The sequence below is a fragment of the Bacillus rossius genome, chromosome 11 (assembly GCF_032445375.1).
Source record: "Bacillus rossius redtenbacheri isolate Brsri chromosome 11, Brsri_v3, whole genome shotgun sequence".
In the NCBI taxonomy this organism is placed as follows: domain Eukaryota; kingdom Metazoa; phylum Arthropoda; class Insecta; order Phasmatodea; family Bacillidae; genus Bacillus; species Bacillus rossius.
The window spans coordinates 51,069,603-51,085,450 of NC_086338.1; the positions used below are offsets into that span (position 1 = coordinate 51,069,603).

Sequence of the window (15,848 nt, forward strand, 5' to 3'; positions counted from 1 at the left end):
TGTCCATATATATTGAGCCTCATTTGACGTCGACCGGGGCTACGCCCTCCCTAGGCCCGATGTGCCTCACGCCGTCGCCACCCCCGCCCCTCCCACCAACACCCTCTATTTCAAACCTCCTGCCCCGTGTGCAGGTGTGTGTGTGTGTGTGCGTGTGAGGCGCCAACAAGAGGCGAGATTAGAGTCTGTGCCACGACCCCTTTTATTTTATCATTCAATTCTAATGTTTACGTAATTGCTACATGTCTTTTCTTTAATTAATATTCCCTAAGGATTTTGTTTGCAGTGCTAGTTGGTTAAGGACGGCGCAGCGCCCCACGCGGCAGGCAATGGAACTACCCGCAACCAGTTTGACCATAATCCCAATTAAAATAATTAATACTCAACATAAATAATTAAGGAAACCTTGTTATAATTTTATTATAGAATTTTTAGTGTAAATGTTTTAGTTAAATAAGTGGTAATAAATAATAGGAGAGGCTAACGGTAAATCCAGCGCTTTCCGGCCGCCATGCTGCCCTGGCCTCTTGAGTCGCTTCCGTTCGTCATCCGGGGTAGGATGCTTGGTGAACACAGCGCAACTTAATATTTTTCTTAATCAATTTATCTTTTAACATATGCCGGACTTTTTATAATTCTTACAACCTTTTTGTATCTGCGAGGCCTACTCCGGGTGGCCGACTCGTTTTAATAAATATTTAAGTTCAATTCGAACATTTAATCACGAACCGCGTCCTAAACTCATGAGGCCAGGCCACGAGGTGACCTGGTCAGCCTGTAAACTGATTCTCTCCCGCCGTTTGCGTTATTTACAGTTTCATTGAGTGTATGTAGGTGTAGCGCAATTGGAGACGTGTTGTAATGTTGCTGAAATAAAAGGAGTACGTCGAACTTGTGATTTTTAGTCGAGTGAACACGTGTCCCTGCTCCTGAACCTCGAGGCGTGTGGGACGCCTTAAGAGCCCACTGGAGCGATATCGCGTGCTAAGGGAACCGGGCCTAGCCCTACACGGGTCACGTTACGCCCTGAAGGGAGTCTCCGCCGGGTCCACGTGCCCACATCACGTGGTGGCGCCCACTCCGACATTTAATTTGTTCATTACCTTACATCCCTAGTACGGCACATTTATTCACCCATGTAGTCTAGGTTAATGATGTCCCAGTAAATAACTCAAATATCCTAGGTTGGTGAGGTTTCCCAATGTCACACCTCTTGGCAGATTTAACCAGTGAGAAAACCAAGCGATAAAGACAAAAATATAATCTTCATATAAACAAAAAAATACTACAAAAATTTCAAGTTTAAGATCTTCTATGAACTCTTTGATTGCTCATTAAGAGTGCTATTAGGTACATATTTGTTTATTTATAATTTGGTACTACACATCCTGTGTAAAACTGGTACCTTGCTGCTTATTTGTGTTCTGTGACGGTGAGTGGTTTCTGTTATGTGATAAAAGAGTGTGAGGCCAGGTATAAAACAACACAAGAAATGCAAGAACAAGTCGCAAAACATTTCAATAACAATATTCTCAAACATACATTCATAAACTATGCAAGATGCAACTAATGTAATGCTAGCTTAAGCCAACCATCAACTTCTTGTGCTTCGGCTTGTGTTTCCGCCTTCTATATTTGCAGTCGCGTAAATCAAAAACTTTTAAATACAAACATTAATTGTGTGTATAGGTCACAATGCTGTTTTTATTACATGAAACATATTATAATTTCTTCACCATAAAATAAAATAGCACTAAGTAAAACTATTAACAAATTAATATTTTTTCAGAAAAAAAATGTATTAACAATAGAAATCAGGGGAACAAATTTGTGTTTTAACATTTCAAACTGGAAGGCTGGTACATAATGTCTAGCGTTTTCATGGTTTATAAACAACCACGATTTTCTTGCGTTCATTGATTGTTGCATTGTTGCTTCCCTTGCGGAAATTTATAAAGTGAACCTAAACCTGGAAGCAAGAACCTGGGAGGTAGACAACACTCCACAAGCCACTGCTATAAGTTGGTTTTAACTTACAAACTTACCTCCGAAAAATAACAACGTTCAGGAGTACACAGTGCTTCGATGAAATTAAATATTACAAATAAAACACCAACACGGAATTTAAAGTATTCCTTTTGTCAAAGTTATAAAATAAATTTTGGCATGTACTTCGGTGGCTACAAAATCCAAATATGTGTGAAATTGATAAAAAAAAACTTACCATCTCATATTCGTACCAATAATTAATATTTACTTAAAAATACTTGGAATACTTTTAAGAACGATTCGTCAAAATAGTCGAACTGACAAACTTAACCATCCTGTGTTCGTATCTCGACACACAAAATTACTACCAAAGATAAAACATCATGCCATTTACCAAAGAGTAAAATATTTGAATCCTCGTCAGAGAGCAGAATTACCATTATTAGAACCGTAGAGTGTCTATAAATATAAAATGTTTTTAAGAGTAATTGATTTAATGCGCCTGATTCCAAATAGTACGTCACTATATAGGCAAAACATTTTTATTTTTTTTCTTTGGTATTGACGTCGTAATTCTCCAGCAATACCAAACCCTACTGGCAGAAAGCACTTTTCACCGAGCACACACGAGTCAAGCAAACAACTGTGCCAGTACGCAAGTAACATACCAGTTAATTGTGTTATTACCATATATAATGTGTTACATTGAAGTGTAACGATGTTGCCCTTCAGCCTTTGGAGACCGTAATGGAATGTTGCTATTCAACACGAACAGAAGTAGTGCAAGATAGTGCAAGCAGTGACTGCTGGAATTTGTATCTATTAATTGAAATTAGGTTTTAGTTATTAGTGTTTGTACAAACATAATGTTATTAATATTATTTAATGTTTTTTTGAGACTTCATTTTGTTTGTGTTTATGAGATCAGTTTTCATGTATTGTGTGCATGAGTAACTTGAGCCGTATGTTATCACTGTGTTTCCAAGCGCAGGCTTACTTTGTCGTCGTCCGACCGAAGGCCACCCTAAAGCCCGACCTGCAACCGCCAGTATTCAAACCCGCTAATGGAACGCACCCCTAGCCATGGCCCACCCGAGTCAGGCGAAAGCCGGAATAAAAGGTATAACTAAAAACCATGCCCTAATGAACCAGCCACCACTGTCCCTGTGCATTATAAATTAAACATAATTTAATGTTAACATCACTTTTAATTTTAAAAAACCCGTGCAGGAGAAGTGCGACGTAGGAGTGCCCGGGTCACTCAAGTGCCAATTTTTATTATTACATTTGTGAGTGCTCCCCTTGCGGCCTTCAGCCTAAATTAAATAAAGTAGTGTGTGACATAATTATAACCTCCCCGTTTTTCGTATATCATTTGCCACCGGAGCAGTCAACAAGTGACAAACAGTCTCCGATGTGACTCGTATTATTCAAACTTAATTAATGTAAACTTGTTAAATCTAATTATTAGAGAGCATCTGTAAACTAGGTTATTTTTTATTATTTAATGTGTGAATTTAGAGCCACTTTCAAGCTCTTGTTAATTTAATAATTTCCGAATAATGGAAATTTAGAAACTTTGACACGAGAGGACGCTGAGCCCTCCCCTCACGCCAGGGCCAGACGCCAGTACCGAGCGACTCGCGGACTGGGACGGACGTGCCTCCCACAGTGAGTCTTCAACCTTTGTCTTCACCGCATTCATTCCTGGTAATTATAGTCACTCTACAAAACCTTTCGTATTCAACTCCCCATGAGTACCCGGTCCTTTTACAGTGTAGGGCCTATCCCAGCCGCTTTAACGTAATTTCCCCGCACCACGCATTACGCGGGGCAGTGCAACATACGGCACGAGCCAACTCCCGCAACCACAGACTTTTGGTTAATCGCCGAGTGCGCAGGCAACAGCAACAACGACTTAAAGACTTTTAACGAATTTCATAGCGAGCCGCGGTCCACACAGGTGGGCCCGAGCATCGCCGTTCGCAATATTCGGGATTAGCTGCCTCCAATCGAACTCCCCCCTCTCAACCTCGACTGGCATGAGGATTTAATGTTAGTGACGGCACGCCAGAGCGCCCAGTGTCAACCTAGTGTAACTTGTGTAGGGAAAATCAGTGTGCATAGTGTAACTGTAACTGCCAATTTCAATTAAACGTCCACTCCGCATAGTCCGTGCGCGACGTGTATACGACAGTGCAAAACCAGACTCGTGTATGTTATTTTGTGAACTTCCCGAACCCAGTCAGGGATCAGCGTGCTATGCTGTGTAGGGCCAGTAGTGTACCAATAACCAGGAATCCCTCCCACCATGACAACCACCGCCATTCCTAGTGGGCCACGCAGGGGCATTCGCACTCAACGACCCAACTCGTGGTTAGCCACAGAGATAGCCTGGCGCCCTCCCGGACACATTTTCAGTAAAAATCAGCCTTCCCAATAGGAACCACACTGGACCTCGAACACGAGAACCCAGACGACGGCAACTTGTACTATTAATCTACATTGTTAGAGTGTAATATCGTGATGGACAGTGGCAAGGAGAAGTTGAGATCTGGCTTGTTCATTAATAAATCGTGTGCTAAGTACCTTTGTGAGTTATTCAGTGAGTGGCATCCCAGATGCCTACATTCGGGGTAAGGTACCCCTTCCAGCCTTCAGACAGGACCTCTTTACCATGAAATGTCTCATGCACCCCGACTGTGCGCCGATGCGTGGTTGAGTTGCAAATTTCAATGGCTGGCATCCAACTGAACTCTAACTCATCACCCTAAACTATCATTAACGAAGGGGGGCCACATCGACATAATATTAAGACAACCTTATATATTAATTAAAATAAATAGTTACAGCAAGCAACAGACAGACTCCATTTTGACTCTTTTTTTTAGATTGATTATTTAAATTAGAATTACCAATGGCATTTTTAAGCCTTCAGTCATTTGTTTTTCACACAAGAAATTTATCCAAGGCAATTTGTGAAATGTTTAATCTGTAAGTTTCACGTAAAAATATTTACAGTTTTTTTGTGGGTTTTGGCACAAGGTGACCTGACCCCCTATCTCACGCCAACCTCTACGTGGCTCGAGGCGGGCGTACTGTTCCATTAGGAGCCTTCATCTTGTCTTACTGATTGTTTAATTCTGGTAACTATATTTCATCAATCTTAGAACTCTATTTTAATTACTCCACACCCACACACTTCTTTGAGTTACTTTTACAATGCAGGGCATAACCTTGTCAGGTACCCATCTCTGTAGGATGCGTCGAGACGTGGCGAACGTCTCTCGGCCGTTATCTTGTATTGCCTGGCGCCAGCTCTCTCGTGTAGAGCAACCTCCTGCAGGGAGGCAGGGTGGACCGTCCGGCCCGTGTAGCTGCCGAGGGACGTCTCCTGCACTGGAGAAAAGTGCGGTGCAGGATAGTTGTTTTAGCCGTGTTTTGGCCCGTGGACACTCCAGATACCAAACAACACTCATACACGGTAGGAAAAAAACTATAAAAGATTTGTCAGGGAGGGCAGTGAGCATGGAAAACTGCGGGATATAGTTCCGCAGCCAGTTGGCGAGGCCCAAGAGCTTCTGCAACTGCTTGCGGGTTCTAGGGGGTTCAGCTTCTGCAATTTTCGCCAGGTGCATCGGGTGCAGACGATTACCCTCAGCATCCACCACATGCCCCAAGAACTCCACATCTCTCCGTCCAATGTGACATTTCTGTGTGGCACAGGTCAGGTGGTGCATCTCGAGCCGCTCCAGGACCAGGGACTGGTGCCGCACATGGTTCTCCCAGGTCTTGGAGTGCACGATCACGTCGTCGAGGTAGGCTGTCACGAACTGGCCAATGTACCCTTCCAGTTCGCGGGCCATCATAGCTTGAAATGTGGCTGGCGCGCACTTGAGCCCGAACAGCATGGCACAGAACTGAAAGCGTCTACAATCGGGCACCGTGAACGCAGTCTTTTCTCTGTCACCTGGGTGTATTGACACCTGCCAATAGCCCGAATGTAAGTAAAGGGTCGTGAACACTCGTGCATTGCCCAGGCCTGCCAAGGCCTCGTTCACACTGATCTGCGGTGGTGGAGAACTGATGGTGACACTATTCAGGGGACGGAAGTCCACAAAGAAGCGCATGGTACCATCCTTCTTGGCAGCTAGGATGATGCGTGAGTTGTATGCCCTGTTGGAGGGTTCAATGACACCATTTCGCAAAATTTCGTGCACTTGCTCATGTATCACCCATTGCTCGCGGAAACCATATCCCCTGGGGGCCTCATACACTGGTTGGTCGTGCATAGTGGGGATTCGGTGTTCTGTCACTGTTGTGCGCCTGAGTGGGTTGGCAGTGGCGAAGACGCTCTGCCTTTCCCTTATTAGCCGCCTGAATGTATCCTGATACTCTGGGGGTACATCATTGTCCACACCTTCTAACTTGATGGGCTCTCTCGGGGGAGGTGGTGCTCTACCTAGTGCATACACTGACAGGCGCTCATGTTTGCCGACATTCACTAGCCCAGAAGCTGGCGCTATCACTGTGTCATGCTCCACCAACCAAGGCTGTCCGAGCACTAGGTCCTCCCTGAGTCCCTCTACTACAACTGCTGCAGTCTGTGTAACCAGCTCCCTCACACTCACCATTATGATGGCGTCCCCGATGGCTGTCCCGACTCCGGTGCTCGTGGCCAGGCGCCGCGTGCAGCGTATCTGTGTGACGTCCGCTGGCGGTACCAAGTGTTGGGCCACAAACACGTGGCTCGCACCTGTATCGCATCGGGGGACATACCAAGCTTGTTGGTGTGCCAAGTGAAACTTTCTGACGGCGAAACTATCCTGGAATACATTTTGTACACTTCAATGTTAATAGCAAGAATTTTTTTTTGTTTGGGGAAAAATTACTTCTTTCTGGTCCAACCTATATTTCAAATTATATTTCAGAGTGACGGGCACCCGCATCAGCCGGTCGTCTGGGGTGGTGATCTGTCCCAGTGTTATGCATGTCTCGTCTGTGGCTTCGGGAAGGGGGTTAGGTGGTGTGGGGGGCAGAACTCTTGGTCCTACACCCCCTGCTGCCAGTTTCCCACCGGTTGTTGTTGTTGTAAGCTATACAATATTCCATGAGAAAATTCTAGTCTCTGTGCTCTTTGTGAAGTAAGTCAATTATGGGGCCCACATAATTGGCCATACCCAGTCCCAAAAATAGCAACTTCGATACTAATCATATATTACCAGTATTATCAAATAACAGTAATGCTTCTATCACTATCTCTCCAGCCTGCTCCCTTTTGAGTAGTTACTCAGCTATATCTACTCTCAAATCATTCACCTGATATGAATGCTGCACACACTATCTCTCATCCCTAGCAAATGCTTCCTTCAGCATCAGCAGGGCTTTCCTTCACCAGCACTCTTGGATTGCACAAATAACAGCTTGATATGGTCACAGAGCTTTTGAAAAAAAAAAAAGAAGATTCAGCCAAAGAGCGACAAGGAAATTTGGGACTATTTGACTACAGACTCAAACGAAATCAGATACTCTAGAAGTGGCTCGGGCCGGCCGAGGTGATACAAATTAGGTCAGCCACCTGTTTATTCCTTGACCATTGGCTGTTTTCTATATTGAAATGTAATGCAATCTCGACAGGATATGATTTTACTCGCATATACGGTGTATATCAACAAACTATGCAGTTATTTTTTACTTACCTGGTCTCTGGTGGTTTATGGTGACCTGTATGTATGGACACACTAAGGTGGATTTGACAATAGTGGTCAGTCATTGCAGACTCGTCGGGGGGTACACGGTTCTTAAGCTACGATTTGGTGAGCTGTCCCATAAATCCCAACTCGAACACAGTATTTCAGATACATTTCTGAAGTGTACAATTCTATAGAAAATTTTTCATCGCCCAGAGTCGTGTGCTTGATGCTCGGGGTGGTCCTTGTGCAGGACTAGGTAAACCAGGAAAGCTCAATGCCAGCGATGAACAGGGTCGCATGTAGAAGGCCTTACTGTGACCTGCACTTGTTCGTGTGCTAATATAGAGGTGAGATCTAGCTTTAATGATGACAGCATTCTTGTCGGCCTGCTTTAATTTCCTTCGCAATCGTACACTTATTAAAATGTACTTATGTAAGTTGAAATGGGGTAGCTGACTTGGAATAGTTGTTCGTCGACGAATGTTCTAGTTGCACTTTTGCTTGAGGTTCGTTTTTTGTTCGAGTAGGTCATTTCCGTTAAATAATTAACGTAGCAGCGTGATTGCAATTACAATTTAATAATTACTTATATAATTTAAGTAGGACAATTTAACATTTGCTACTAAAGAAACTAACCAAGAAAAGTTTTAGAGTTCACAATATTGTTATACATTTTCAACTTCTATCAACTCATATACTAGTTATAAATTTTCTTACTAGATAGCACTAAATGCTTTTATATGTTAACTTAATATTTTAGATTATTGTTCTAATAAATATTTAAATTAAATAATATTTATTCATAAAATTAAGTAATTTAATTACATTTATTATTAAGTAGAAATAACCATTAAATATTTATAAGTAAAAAAATTTTCTTTAAATGTTATTTTACCCGTTATTGTATAGTTACAACGTTTTTAAATATGATCAAGATACAATTTACCACTGTATGGTTCATAACATTTATCACTCCAGGTAAATGCAGTTTTCTTAAAGAGGGGCGTTCGTCCCTTTGTAATATTGTAATTAACATAAATTTGTAGGTTTGATGGAATAGTCACAAATCTTCATTTCGTAGGACTAAGCTGTCTGAAAGTAGACATATATCAATTGCAGGTTTCAAAATGTTTTGTCTGATTTTGGCCACACAGTATAGAACCAAGGAAATTTAGTATATTACTATATTAAAGATCAATCAGAATTCATCAGCGTCAAGATGTGTTTTTTTTTTTTATTTATCACTCCAGGTAAATGCAGTTTTCTTTAAGAGGGGTGTTCGTCCCTTTGTAATTTATCGTAACATAAATTTGTAGTTTTGATGGAATAGACGCAAAGCTTCATTCCGTAGCGTCAAGATGTGGGTTTTTTAATACATTTTAATAAAATATTGTCCAATTTATATTTGTCTTAATATTTATGACAAAAAATAAAGGATTTTTTTTTTTTTTTTAAAGAATTTACTACACTAAAATTGCTTTGTTTGTGTACAATAAGCACATCCTAGGCCCTATCTTGTGATCTGGCACATTTCAGAGTCAAAACGCATTCACTGTTCAAATTATTCCCTATGTCTTGGCGGCTGGCCTCTTAGTGGTCGCCTGGCAGGTTATCATCACCTGGTCGGCTCGGATAGGTAAAATTCCACACGCCTAGCTATATACTGACTGCTAAAAAAATGTGCATGAACACATTTCAAAGCTTTCACAGATAAATTTTGTGACCAAAGTCCTAAAAATATAGATGAGCCTACAATGCAATGGAAATAAGACACTTTTTCTAATCAAGAAGTCTGTCACATATGCAATTTATTTCGAAGGTCGATTGGTTAGAAGAATATTCGCCTTCATCGCATCATAACTGTCGCACTATTGTAATTACAGCATAATACAAAACCCCATCCCTTTTTCATTTTACACTTTTTTCTTTGATCAGTTATCGTTTCCTCATGTGAACACGCACATGCTGCGAATAATGATTATTCTGACTCCCAACATCACGAGTTATTTTATGAACGTATCAGACTGGCCTGTTCACTTCTCCTGACTTATGTTCAGCTTTCGAGTAATTGACTCTCAAAGAACCAATTCTTTACATAGCGAATGAATCAAATGTTTATGTTTGCTCAAAGCTTAACGAATCATTCATGAACTACACATCACTCGTGCATATTACAAATATGAGTGGAAGAGAGCAAACATTCTTGATTTGGTACTGTTGCAAATAAACAGGGTGTTTCTTAATAATTCATCGAATTTAATATTTGGGGTAGATATTTCACATTTGTATGAGAATAAGTACAATGCATACTCTTATTAGCATTTCAGGTGTTACTGCTGTTGCAATGCAGCATCAGTTTGCTGACAGTTGACACAGATGGAGATCAAATGTCCCTGCAGGCCTGTATGCCTACGACAGCCGATTCAACGTTCATGATGCTCATTTGTTAAACTGTCTTGCTGTGGCTTGCAGGGCGACCTGGATTTTCCCTCACATGAACAACCAGTCCCTCGAAACCAGGACCGTCGAGAGAAATTATGGGCCAGGCGGCAAACCCCACAATTTTAAATAATCTAAAGAGCATAAATGTGATCTGTGTGTGTTGCATAGTTTTAATGATTCCTATGAATTATGCTAACAATAAACTTGTAATTTTTGTACTATCAGGGTAAAACTAAGTATTAAAAAAAACTATCTTGAAGCTCAGCTAGGCCCTGGGGATTTTGCCCCTTCCGTCCATCCTTCTCGATGGTTCTACTCCAAATTTTTGGACCTACAGTCAAATTCTCTGAGCAGTAGGAGGTTTGCTGCCAATAATGATGTTGGAAATCAAGCTAAACAGTTGTAACTGACTCTCACTCGTTTGAACAGAGAGCACAAATCACTTTTTATTTCTGTATTATTGTAATTCTGACACATAGTGAGCATGCGTGCTAGCAGAATAAGCTGGTGCAGTACCAGGACAACATGTACCATAAAAAAACTTGATGCTCAATGTGCAGTTCAACATTTTCCACAAGGTTCCATCTTCATTTACGTAAATGTTTTTGCCTTGTGAAAACGGATGGATCATTTAGAAACATCCTGTACTCATACCGTTACCTAACACTTCTGAAACATACCACATAGTGTACTGTGTGGACAGGCCTGCCGAGAGTTTTCTCAGGGCTTGGAGCGAACAGCAGCACGTGGGTCCTTGCTTACATTGTTATGTTGTAATCAAAATAAGTCAACCACATTTTTGTAAAGATATGGATAGTACGTATGTTTTTATATTTCTGGAACCTAAGTTGTCTACACGTCATAGTTATTGGAAGGGCAGTCCAATTATATTACTGCCTATTAATGGTTCTAAACTGGGATGTATTTAAGGAGGTTTAGAAAGGATGTTGTACGGTGTTGGGGAGGGGGGTGGGGGCAGGATGGGCCGACATATTTTTTTGTGTCTACAAAAATTGTGTAATAAAAGGTGAATAGAAAAAAAAATAATTAATTATACAATATCAAATTATATTGTAAGTTACAATGACCATTTCAGAACCTGCTCTTCACTTAGCACCAGGGGCACAACAACTAAATTTCCAAAAGGGAGGGGGGGGGGGCAATATACCTTTTTATAAAGAATCATCTATTCCCCCTATTGAAGCAGGGGGTCCGGGGGTCATCCCCCGGGAAAATTTGTATTTCAAGGTGGAAAATGATGCTATTTAAGCAGTTTTATTATCTAAAAATTGATTACACAGCACTCTCTCTGCCCCCGTTTGCCCCCACTTCAAGGTTTCTGAGAGGGGGCAAAATACCCTTGCCCCCCCTCCCCCCCCCCCCTGTTGTTGCGCCCCTGCTTAGCACCAACTATTACATCAAAACTCGACTGTGTCAACAGCACTAAGAATTTTCCCGCCCAGGAGCAGATGCAGGATTTCACATTTCAGGGGAGAGGGAGGGGCGTATACAACCACTTTGACTGCTGTCTGCTTTCAAATTCTTTCTGCTTGTTGGTGAGAATCAGGGACGTGGTCCTGGGGTCAGGACCCCTCCCTTCCAGAATTTAAAAGAAATAAAAAATCACATGAGAACAGAATTAGAAAATAACAGCAATTCAGCTACATAAGGTTACAATGATATCATTTTGGAGATATTACTGCAATCCTTAGTGGGCAACAATAATGTATTTCCTCCACATTACAGCCCTCGTATGCAGACACAGCAACAATTGTGTTTCTAAGTATGTAGTCTCTTATATTTCATACCAGTTTGCACATGTGTTACTGTATGTGTCTTTCATATGAGGGTTGGAATATTAATTTATTTAAAACTGATACAAAAGAGCATGGGCGTAGTTCCCCCTCACTGGGGGGGGGGGGGGGGGGGCAGCATGCACTTGCAAAAGCGTGACTGTGAAACGGGTTTGATGTCAAAACTACGTCTTATGGAAAACTTTCTGTATATTTTCAAGTTATCTGCTTCAAAATATGGGCGGTGTACACATGGCCGGCGCGTCCATATAGGCGAACTAGGCAACCGCCTAGGGCGCCAAATAGCTGGGGGCGGCGCAGCTCTACACATAACAGTTGATATAATATGTTTAACGATTATTGAAACTAGATGAAAATGGATTTTTGTAACAGTTTGGAATGTTTATATTGATATAAGTAATTATTTAAAGTCCACGGTGACCTGTTTATGATTTGTAATAAGTAAAATAGTAAAAAAAAAAAAACACAAGCCTGCTTACATTTGATTGTTGACAAAATCTTAGGCTTACGTGATGTATTTTGAGAAATGGAAATTTTTTTTGGGGTGTCCGGCCGGAAGGGGAGGGGGGGGGGGGGGGCATTGAGGTTTTTCGCCTAGGGCGCCAATTTACCTTGCACCGGCCCTGGGAGTTAAACCCACGTGCAAAACTCTCGGCCTTCCCCCCCCTACCCCCGCGCAAACGTGGAGATTTCCGTGGGTCATGTTACAAAGTTTTACTGTCCTTCATCGTGGTCACCAGCATTGTGTACAACCCGTTGCCAACGATGTGGATGTTGTACCATACCTTCAGCAGAGCCTGTTGTGTTGATAGTTCGAAATGGAGCGGTCTACTGCTTGACAGAGTCGCAAGGTGGAGCACTTCCCAGCTCCAGCGATCGAACAAATCAGCCACGGACTGCGCTGCGTGCGGCCGAGCGTTGTCCTGCAGAGTGTGTAGCCGCTGCTGTAGGACGATACAGATTACCCGCAAGCCTCTTGAAGACTTTACCGACACTGTCGTGCTGTACGACCTCTGGCACATTCAATCTTTATCCAACTCCATTGTTCGCGTTTTGAAAACGTCGTGACGACACTACATTCGACCGCCCGTCGTCAGTGCGCATGCACGTGATGTCTGAAGGGAGAATCAATTTGCTCTGAGGTAAAGTAGGTGTGTAACTAATTTGTGGTGTAAGTGACATTACTTGGTTCAATTGCATGGTGTCTCTGCAGCAGTGTTGCCACTATTAAAGTTCCAACACTGGTACAAACTTGTAATGTGTTTCTTGTACTATTTATTAACATTTAAATATACGTATTTAGGCATTATCTTAAAATCATCTAACTATGGACATAACAACAAAGTTTTGAAACAATTAAATAAAAATAAACAAAATATAGGATATTCCATTTTTCAAGCACAATCATTAATTAAAAAATTTGTGTGTGAACTTTGGAGTACCAAAAGTCTATTATTCCCTGAAATTTTAGTGTAACAAACAACTTTCTTTTAAAATTTCATTATAAAGAATACTTACTCACAAATAATGGTATGATGGTTATACCAGACCTCCTTCTTCACAAAGTTTTGCTACGGCCCTGTGGGAATTATAACTATGTTCCTTTCAGTAGCTTTTCTAATAAAAGGAGCTTCAGCAAGCTTCAACTGATTAAAACATAACTTACGAATCAGACAACACCACCACGCCTAATACACCTCAGCAACATTCGTATTGAACTTTAGCTCATTAGTCAAGATTTTGCTTCAAGAAAAGCTCGTAAAGTGAAGTTCTAAAATATCAAGTGACTGAAAAGGGAACCTTTCCATATTAACTACAGACAACATTATGTGGTAATAAAATCAAAATAACATTGAAATGAGAAATCAATACACTGCATAATGCTGAAAAGAAAGGCAACAATATTCACCTTAATTACAGTCTACTAAAATGAAAAAAATCAATCCATAAATTTATAGTTAAGGCTTTTACATAAAAATTAAAAACCCAAATAAATAGGTACTAAGTATAATGGGAAAGTAAAGAATCCAAAAATAAAACCATAAATTGTTGGTTTTAGCATAGCATTAAAAAAGTTAGCTTAAATTATTTTCTTTTATTTATAACATTTTTCTTAACCACTGATAATTACGGAATGAATAATGAATATTTTAGTTGTAGTTTTACGTTTACTCTTAATTGTACTGTTTTGTATACACATTTTAAGTATCTTACTACACAAAATTAAAACAGTTTCTCCAATGCAATCTTGATTCATAAGTACACATATTTTAATTTGTAATAATGATAAAAACAAAATCCACTATTTATGATAACAAAAATTTTTTTTTTGTCACCATAAAATCTTGGCTGCATGCACAATGTGTATATTATGTCCCGATTCCTAAATATTATACACATATATTCTTATTGTAACATTTTTTATTAGACCTAGAATGGATTTTGGTAGTACACAATAGTAAGTTTACCGGGTTTTATCGCATAATCGTAGCACATTTTATACTAAAACAAAGTTTGAAAAGTAGGGGTGCGATTTTTATGGGGGGAAAAAACATTTTTGTTAGGTAAAGTTATTCATAAAAACAAAACCCATTAATGGAAAATATGTTTATTTAAAAAGTAGAGTATACAAACGCACGCAAAACAACTTAAATTAATAAGTCATGCAACAAAAACCTTTATTCAAATTTAAATAGAAAAACAAAATCTGTGACCCGAATGCGAGCCTGAACTAATGCATAACTATCGTTGCAGTACACACTTCCCATGAAAGAGTGCAGGCCATCAAATGTAGTTAACTCGGCACTCAACAGAGAGCGCGCGTTGCATGCAATCAGTAAGATATCAATATCGATATTCGACTACGCGTGCGCGCTCTATACGGAAAGCAACATAACCAAACATGAATGATGCCAACAAGCGCTGGCTACATTTTTATAAGCAGTACACCGCGGCGATGCAGACGAACAGATAAAGGTTATAACGTTTAAAAACTCTTTAAAAGAAAATTTACACATCAGAGAACTTATTTACGTTAATTAAATAAGTAAGTGATAATGTCCGAACAAATATTGGATTTCTACTTTAAAATACATCGTTTTATATGGAAAAAATACCTACACAAAGCGCTCTGAATCTAATAGCGGGACCAAAAACATCATGTGACGTTTACGCGAGAGGTTTTTTATCCAAAATTTGATGCCCTAAAATATTGGTGCAATGATTATGCGAGTGCGACGATTATGCGATAAAATAGGGTAGTTTCTGTATTTTGTCAAGTAATTTTTCAATACTGTAATTTAAAAATTCAATACAATAAAAACGTGTATTTTTTTTTTTTAAAATCTTTTTAGAAGAATTATTGTAATCCATTGTGGGCTACACTACAGTATTTTCTCGCCATTATAGCTGGACATGCGGCCGGAATTGTATTTCTAAGTAGTCTATATTTAATGCTAGTTTGCACACATGTTACTGTAAGAATATCTTTCAAAAAATTTGGCATGCGGAATTCACGTTTTTAATAACATTTATATATAAATGACTTGTTTGAGTGAAATCATCAAACAATTGATTTAATAACAAATTATTAAAAAAATTAATTATAAACAAAATATAATATGTTCAGTTATATTTTTTTAAGCAAAATCCTTACTTAAAATTCTATGTGTAAATGTTGGAGATCTAAAAGTAGGTACCTACACTAGTCCCTGAGATTTTGCTGTGACAATATTTTAATATCCAATTATGAAGAAAAATCACTCATAAAACATGATATCATGGCTATACAAGAACCCCTCCTTCACCAAAGCCTGCTACTGTCTGGGGATTCTAAAGGCCCATAACATCGATATGTTGAACATTTGCCCATATGTACATATTACATGTCATTTAAAAAATAAAGTTTTGA

General features: G+C 40.0%; 1 protein-coding gene across 1 annotated transcript in view; it reads right to left on the reverse strand.

The window, feature by feature from the left end:
* Positions 1-2,363, reverse strand: part of LOC134536469 (G1/S-specific cyclin-D2-like) — a 77,708-nt gene extending 75,345 nt beyond the window's left edge. The window contains exon 1 of the mRNA XM_063376188.1: positions 2,225-2,363. The gene's annotated coding sequence lies outside the window, so the exon portion shown is untranslated. The remainder of the gene's footprint in view (positions 1-2,224) is intronic.
* Positions 2,364-15,848: the final 13,485 nt, after the last annotated feature.